Source organism: Leptodactylus fuscus, chromosome 10 (assembly GCF_031893055.1).
Source record: "Leptodactylus fuscus isolate aLepFus1 chromosome 10, aLepFus1.hap2, whole genome shotgun sequence".
Classification (NCBI taxonomy): domain Eukaryota; kingdom Metazoa; phylum Chordata; class Amphibia; order Anura; family Leptodactylidae; genus Leptodactylus; species Leptodactylus fuscus.
This window is the reverse complement of record NC_134274.1, coordinates 50,183,000-50,190,754: the sequence shown is the minus strand read 5'-3', so window position 1 is coordinate 50,190,754 and position 7,755 is coordinate 50,183,000. Positions and strand designations below refer to the sequence as shown.

At 44.5% G+C, this 7,755-nt stretch overlaps 1 long non-coding RNA gene across 1 annotated transcript; it reads right to left on the bottom strand.

Annotated features, from left to right (window-relative positions):
- Positions 1-234: 234 nt before the first annotated feature.
- Positions 235-4,186, bottom strand: LOC142183116 (uncharacterized). The gene is made up of 3 exons (XR_012711768.1): positions 4,098-4,186; positions 1,919-1,981; positions 235-349 (listed from the first exon to the last, which is right to left on the bottom strand). It is a non-coding gene; the product is annotated as an uncharacterized LOC142183116 (long non-coding RNA).
- Positions 4,187-7,755: the final 3,569 nt, after the last annotated feature.

Here is a 7,755-nt window from a genome sequence, read left to right as displayed (position 1 = left end):
AGATTTTTTTGTAAACTTTTGTTTTTGGCTTACACTTGTGGAAATAACGATTCAAAAAAACTAATTTTTGGTAGTGTTGCTATATAGTACAACGGATAGGCTGAGTGCTACGACAGCGGTGACATACAGAATCTGACAAGAGTTTACATGGAACATATATGAAGTGTAGATTTTTTTTTAAACAAAAAACTGAAGAATGACCCATTTGGGTTACGTAAATTAGTATTTATTTAATATTCTGATTTCATATATTATGTTTACTTCTTAAATCCAGCAGGCAGTTTACTGCCAATATCTTCTGATACGTGATCGCATGTCTTTTTGGCAGCTTCACATCCTTTGTCAAAGGCTAGAACAGAAAGGAAAATGTTATAGATTTTGGTGTAGAATATCAAGTGTTAAGTTAAAGGAGCATTTTGGGACTTTAACCTCGTTCCCACTCTGCACCATACTATTACGCGCATATAGTTGATGCTCAGCGCTGTAATAGTATGCCGTGGAAACAGCGATCATGTGACTCCGGAAGTCCTGGGGCAAGATCGCACCGCCACTTTGAGGAATTGCCATGGCAGCCAGGAGTTTCCTATAGGAACTAATGTGCAATGTTCTGTAAGGAGGCATTCACATGATATAACGTGGCATTGATTCTGAAACATAAACTCGTGTCAAAATCAGCGCTGTTAAACAGAATCCCATTGACTTCAATGGGTTCCATTTAGCGCACGTAACACATTGAAATCAATGGGAGGCTTTATAACCCATTGATTTCAATGTGTTACGTACGCTAAATGGAACCCATTGAAGTCAATGGGATTCTGTTTTTCAGCGCTGATTCTGACACGAGTTTATGTTTCAGAATCAATGCCACGTTACATCGTGTGAATGCCCCCTAATACTGTATATTGCAGGACATTGCACTGGGGATCTGAGATCTCAGCTTAAAATCCCCTTGTGGGATATATAAAAAGCAAAAAATAAAAAAACCCCTTCCACCACAGTTTACAATACACACTAATAAACAAATTTGTTTTTTTTTTTTTTTTTAACGCACCTTTGTTTAAAAAAATATCTATTGTAAACAAAATAAATAAACATGTAAGGTATCCCCATGTGCGTACTAGTCCCCACTATCCAAAAATAGTGCTATTTATCCGGAACAAACGGCTCCTGGAAAAAAAGACCTGACCGGCTCCCATTGATTTCAATGGGAACCGTTTTTTGGTCAGGATTTTGAGGGAGATACAGCCTGAAAATCCTGACCAAAAATCCCAGTGTGAACTTACCCTAAATCTGCAGTGACAACATCGCTATGCTTCTGCCCTGCATGAAGCCAGCAGCAGCAGGAGCGATGCTGCTATTCCAGAGGGGAGGGGGTGGGGGCGGAGGAGCGGAATAGCAGCATTGCTTCTGCCGCTGCTGGCTTCATGCAGGGCAGAAGCATAGCGATGTTGCTGACATCTGTGCCGGCGTCTGTGCATCTGTGCCGGCGTCTACACTCCCCGGCGTCCGCCTCTCTATTACAGCGGATGCCAGGTCTGTATTCACATATGCAAAGCCAAGTGGCGAGATGCCGCTGGCCCTGCGTGCGCGCTCATAGACCAGTCTAGCCTTCACAATGCGAATACAGACCCGGCATCTGCTGTAATAGAGAGAGGCAGATGCCGGGTCTGTATTCGCATTGTGAAGGCTAGACTGGTCTATGAGCGCGCACGCAGGGCCAGCGGCATCTCGCCTCGTGGCTTTGCATATGTGACCCCGCCCACCAATCACGCAACAAAGCCAGAAGACAGAAGATTTTACAGCAACGAAGACTGGTGAGTATGCGACATAGGAATACCCCTTTAAGGGTTAAATTAAGGTGATATTGCACCACTCAACGACTTCCTCTACACTTGTGTAAATGCTGAAAGGAACCTACCATTTTTACCAGCTTCAACAGTTTTATCTAGACAATGCTGGACGGCCGTCTCTCCTTCTTTAACTGTTAAAAAAAAAAGAAGACTTCTGTGAAACTTTCTGCATTATAGACGTGGTCTACCTCAAGCTGCCATAATACTTTACTTTTACGGAGTTGATATAGCTGGCCAGTTTTACCCAGCAGTAAAAGCCTGTGGGTAGCTGATACAACTACCAACCAAATACAATCATTATACATTATAACTAGAGATGAGCGAATGGCGAATAGCAGGCTGTTCGAGATGTTCTATTCCAATCGAATTCCACACGGAAAACGCACTAAAAATTCGTATCCCCTCCCACCTTCCCTGGTGCTTTTTTTGCACCAATAACTGTGCAGGGGAGGTAGGATAGGAAGTAGGAAAACGTAGGCATCGGAAAAAGTAATTGGCTGGCTAAATCAGGTGACCTCCACTTTATACCAATAGTGGACTTACTCTCACATTTAGCTCTGACTGGCAAGGTCTCATCACTTTCAAACTTCACCTGCAAGCACCTCTCGTGGCAGCCCATTATATGCTAGTAGAGATCCCTGGCAGCTTGCGTTATGCGGGAGAAGCCTTTTTCTCATAGGAATGCATTGACTAGTGTTGATTGGCCGAATGTCATACAGTGTATAGCATTGGCCAATTAACACTGATTCTGCCAGAGTCTCGTCTGTGAGGAGGCGAAGTCTAAGATCGGTCCACAGCTGTCTCCATTGTGGTTCAATCTCAGATGTAGCAGAGTTCAGTGCACAGCCAGCTCTTCTGCATCTCAGATGTAGCAGGGTTCAGCGCACAGCCAGCCCTGTTACATTTCAGATGTAGCAGGATTCTGCACACAGTCAGCTCTGTTACATCTCAGATGTAGCATATATGTGGCCCGAAATGCAGGGTGAATTCAGCACACTATGGCTTTCACGTTGCGTGCCCCTTGTGAAGATCTATCAGTGCTGTTACCGTAGCTCTTCAGTGTCAGAAGGGCATTTCTGACAGTAGAGTCTATAGTGCTGTACTGTCAGAGGAGGGGCGTTCCTTATCGCTGAGCGGTGAGGAACGTTTCCCCCCCAGTACTAGTCAATGAACGAGTACTGTCAGGAGTTTTCAAGGGGTTTTCCCACAAAACAAGTTATTCCCTATCCACAGGATAGGTGATAACTTGCAGATGAGTGGGTGCATGATCAGGAGAAAAGGGGACTCTTGTCTCCCATTTTGAATGGAGTGGTGTTTGGGCATAGCACGCACCACTTTTCAATAAGTACACTTCAATAAGTATGTCAGTGACAGCTGAAATACAGTGCTCTGCTGTCCCTGGTACCCCCTTTGAAAAGAATGGAGCGTTGTGCATGCTTTCTTACCCCTGGTTCATTCAGATCTGGGGACAAAAGTCCACCATTCTCCTGATCAGTAAGGTAACAATTACAGATGAGCAAGTACTATTTGAAATGGTAGTATGGGAGCCATAGGAATGAATGGATGCAGCCGGCATGCAGCCGGGGTTGGTGTCCTGCCGCTTAACCCCCTGCGCACCAGCCGCTCCCATTCATTCCCATGGGAGCGTGCTATTTGAAACTACCATTTCGAATAGTACTCGCTCATCTCTAGTAATAATCCTTCAGGGCAAGTTTTATTATTATTGCATTGCATCAAGTAGAAGCCAAAAGACATTTTCCTCATAGGTTTTATTTATAATTTCTCAACCATTTTTACTTTGCAGCCTTCTCTTTTTCTCATACGGTGCAGACTCCAATGTTCCATTCAAACACTGTCCCACCACTCATTCTTTATCCTAAGAAGTCATAAACATAGGACTGATATGAAACCCTAGAACAGAGATGAGAGCTGCTTCTCAGACAGGGATACAAGTGTCTGTACTCTCAGACAATATGCAGGCAGCAAAGTCAAAACCAGTGAGAATTTTCAATAAAAACCAATCATGATAGGAAGAACGCAATAATATTAAGATATATGTATTGCAACTAATAAACCTAACTAAGCATTGCATAAACATGTACAGTTTTTCTTTTTCTATTACAGCTCTGGCTGAGAAAAATTGCTACACATTGAATGTTAGAAAGGATTATTTATCGTGTTATCACGGAATATCCATGTGGGTTTACTCTAAGCAGCAAGGTATTGCCAGTTAATATTATTTCCTACCTGCTTCTTCAGCTTTTTTCCCTGCTTGGCCGAAGAAGTCAGACATGATTCTGTGCTGTGGTATCTGGAAGCAGCGATTCGGGTTTTCCTGTGAAATAGTTTGATAGTGTTACAATGTTCTCTCATATATATAACCCCCGAAGACTCCTCCCAATAACAACTAGGTACAACATTTGTCATAGAAGATGCCTGCTGCATGAGCAATGCTAGTAATTACAGGAAAGCCTAGTAAAGTAAGATCAGCAATGTTTATTTAGTACCTCCAGGGCACGCACGTAGCAATGTTGTACTTTTCCATAGCGGGCACATATTAAAGGGAAAATATCCACCTTAAAATAATCTGACATATGCTAGTGAAATATAAGAATATATCAAAAGCCGAATGTGAATATGGGTCTAGGTCAGGGCTGGCAGCACAGGTGTGATAAACAAGAATGGACCAGGTCTACAATAGCTAATCAGATAGGTATAATGGCTCCGCATTCACTAGATGAAGTCAAGATCACAAGGTTATAAATGCCAAATAAGACAGTAGTAAATGGCACACACACACAGGACAAAAACTAGAACCATGCACAAACAGGCAATGGATGGTGCAGCAGACTTTGGTATACACAGGCTGGCTGAGGAGTATTTACTGACACTCAGAAAGGAAGCATAAGGGTAAGTTCACATGGAGTATTTTGGTCAGGATTTTGAGGCTGTATCCACCTAAAAATCTTGACTTAAAAGACAGCTCCCATTGAAATCAATGGGAGCCACTTAGGAGTTTTTTCCGGGAGCTGGCTTGTTCCGGCTCCAGGAAAAAAGAAGCAAGGTGCTCATTCTTCAGGCCGTTTCGCCTTGCAATTCAGCCTGAAGACACTCCCTCCTCCAGATTAGGCCCATTCATTGGGTCCAATCTGCAACAGTGTGCACCAGCTTTTAGTTGCGGCTACATGATCCAAAAAACCCCATGTGAACTTTCCCTTTTAGGCTGAGTTCACACAGAGTTTTTTGTTCAGGAATTTGGCTTGGAATCTGCCTCAAAATCCTGACCAAAAACACCTCACCATACAGTCCCATGTAATCTTCTTTTTTTTTTTTTTTTCTTCTGCTAGCGGATTTTCCACTAGCAGGAAAAATCCGCTAGCGGAAAAAAGAAGCAACATGACCATTCTTCAGGCAGATTCTGCCTCAGGAAATCAATACAAGTCAATCAGAGGTGGAAAAACCGCTACCGGTTTTTGGTGTGTTTTTTTCTTTTTTTTGCAAAAAACGCATCAAAAAAATGCCAGTTGGATTTTCCACCTCCCTTTGACTTGCATTAATTTTTTCAGGCAGAAACACCTGAAAAACACTTAATTAAAAAAATGCCTCATGAATTTTCCTGAAGCGAATTTTTCCTGACCAAATTCCTGACTAAAAAAACTCAGTGTAAACTCATCCAAGGGTCCATTCACACGAAGACAAAAATGGTGAGAAATTTGGTGTGGAATTTCAGTGCTGAAAAAAGTCTTCCATTGACTTCAATGGGTTCCTTTTTCTGTAAAAGGAACCCATTGACGTCAATGGAAGCCTTTATTTTTTTCAGCGCTGAAATTCCACATCAAATTCCTCACCATTTTCCTCCATGTGAATGGACCCTAAGCACTCACTATGGACAGGCCCATACCGCAGAAGGAGAGCATGCATCAAAAGTAACTTGGTAGTGATGCCTGCTGGAAAATATCGAAAGCTGCTGGGCACAGGTCACTGGTGTTATTTCCTCTAAGACACTTCTGTAACTGGAAATTTTTAGCTTAAAATATAAAACTTCAAAGATTTGCCTTCTGACTGCCAATGACAACATTTCCAACTAGTTTTGAAATGAATTACAAAGTTTTCCTACCCCTTCGGCATAGGTGCTTGGTGATAACTACCATTTGGCATCCTTGAATGTGTACATGTCATATAGGAATGAAAGGTTTTTTTCCATTACGTCCACCATGACGGCTACACAAGGAGGTTGACCTCTGACCCGCTGTAGGGACAGGAACTGAGAGACTTGTTAAATACACCACTCCCACCACCATTCACCAGTGTTTCCTGTCCCTACACAGGGTCGGAATGAGAGGCTCTCCTCCGTCTGGGGGATAGGTTAGTATTACCACTGTCCGGCCCTCGGTCGTAGTCAAAGGCGCCTGCCTCCCTGGGCCATTAAGGACACAGGGGTATCGCTCCGGCCTGCCCCTGGGTGGAAAACTCCCCCCTTCCAGCGGTCTATTATGGCTAATGCAGGGGGTAGAGTGGATGCCGGCTCCGGCCAGCACACAGGGGAGGAACAGCCAACCTTGGCGTACTGGCGTTCCAGGATGTGAGATAGCCGGGCGCAGTGGCGTGCATCTGTATTCCCAGCTTCCTGGGAGGCTGAGGCGGCAGAATCTGGCTACACAAAGATGAATGCCGAGCGGTGAGTGAACTAGGCGGCATTCCTGCAAGGTATGTGATGTATCACTGTATGCTCCAGCATGTTGCTCCCTGAGGCACAGCTGTTAATCACAGATCCCCTGGCTGCTTCCAGCTCCCTTGGTGTTGTGAGTACTTAGAACAGCTGCTCTGTACCTGAGTAATCTTTTTTGTTTTTTCCCTGTTACTGGGCAGAGTGTAATTTGGGCTTCCATTTCTCCCATTGTAAGCGGAGACGTAAGGTTCCCATAGGAGCAAGGGTGTATGAAAAACCTCCAGGGAATGACCACTTTGTGGGAAGGAGTTGGCATTCCTATTCTAAAAACCCTATGCTCAGGAAGTACGGCGAAGGCCCTTGAGGAGGGTAAGCTGACTTTGGAGGACTTAGGCCTTTCAGTATAAAGAAGTCCAGTCCACGCCTTGTGCCCTGTCTAGATGACAGGAAGAAAAGTAGGTATATTTCTCTTAAAACCTTAGAAGAGGTAGGACCGTTTTGCTTCTAGGAGGCTTAGCCAGGGTATAACAGTTGCTAGTTTGAGTAAAACTTGGTAGCAGGTTGCTGATTATCCCGCAGACCCTGCTGGGGGAAACGCCCAAGGTGAAAGGCTTATCTCAGGTGAAGCCTTGCTAGTTTGGATTCTGACAAAATGGTTTGCAAATGTGCAACACCGTCTGGCAGGGGGCTTAGTGAAAGTTTGGCCTGGTCTGATCACCACCTGCCACATCCTAAAGGGCGCGGTGAGTAAAGTCAGGTCTGAGACCTGATCAAAACCAACTATTCTGCTGTGTTAAAGACAGAAGTGGTGCATATGGATAGGTATATAACCATGGGTGAATGATATATAATGGATGCATTATGTCACTGCTGGATAATATATACTAAGGGATAGCAGGCATAACACCATTGTTAATGGTAGATACTGATGATACCATTGCTTTATGATATATATGGATAATGCCCATTGCATACCTCCCAACCGTCCCGATTTCCGCGGGACAGTCCCGATTTGGGTGACATGTCCCGCGGTCCCGGTTGGAGGGAGGTATGTCCCGATTTCAACTCAGATCTGCGTCCAGAGGACGCAGATCTGAGTTGAACACACATGCGGCTGAAGGAAGGAGCTGACACAGGTCAGCTCCTCGCTTCGCCGCTGCCCGCCTCTCTCCCTGACACACGCGGCTGAAGCTGCTCGCGTGCTCGCTTCGCCGCTGCGTCTCTCTCTCGCTGACA